At 36.3% G+C, this 743-nt stretch overlaps 1 non-coding gene across 1 annotated transcript; it reads left to right on the plus strand.

The window, feature by feature from the left end:
- The first annotated feature begins 377 nt into the window (after window positions 1-377).
- On the plus strand, window positions 378-481 carry LOC115513166. Its single transcript, XR_003968589.1, has one exon. It is a non-coding gene; the product is annotated as a U6 spliceosomal RNA (small nuclear RNA).
- Window positions 482-743: the final 262 nt, after the last annotated feature.

Here is a 743-nt window from a genome sequence, read left to right on the forward strand (position 1 = left end):
ATCACAGGATTAGATCTGTATCTTTAAACCATTATGAACTCTAGTATGTAGCTGGTAGGTATTTACTTATTTCTTGAGCTTTTCTTAAAACTGCTATTGTGTTCTTTATAGTTTTTTTCCTATTCATCTCACTTCTAACAAAGACATCATGTTTGTAATCTTTGCATCAGAAATTTAGTGCTTCATCCTGAATTGACAACCAGAAATTTCACTGAACAATATATTCCAGCCTACTTTTACAGAGCCCCAAGCTTTCTGTATTTCCTGCCATCTCCTTTCTGTTGTTTCAAATTCTCCCATCCTCCTCACCCACCTCAGAATCTTCCCAAAATTATTGGTTTTGTGTGTCACCTCAGAAGATTGTTCTAGCTGTATTGGTGCTCACTGCGGCAGCACGTGTAGCAAAATTGGAATGATACAGAGAAGGTTAGCATGGCCTCCTGAGCAAGGATGATAGGCAAATTCGTGAAGCAATATTTAAGCCACTGTGCAAGGTTGGTATTTTCATCCAGTGAACCAAAGACGCAAATGCTGAAGGAATCATCACTTAGGTGAGTAGTGGGAAATGAAATTTACTTGACTTGAAATTCCACATCAGAGTTCAAATACAATCTCCACTACTTAAAATAGGTGATCTTGAGGAAGATGATCCCCCCAAATTATTTTATTCATCTGTATCAGGGATATAATATTCTTTCTTCTATACCATTTTCAATGATTAAATTAAATCGTATTAAAATGCT

Source organism: Lynx canadensis, chromosome B1 (genome assembly GCF_007474595.2).
Source record: "Lynx canadensis isolate LIC74 chromosome B1, mLynCan4.pri.v2, whole genome shotgun sequence".
In the NCBI taxonomy this organism is placed as follows: Eukaryota; Metazoa; Chordata; class Mammalia; order Carnivora; family Felidae; genus Lynx; species Lynx canadensis.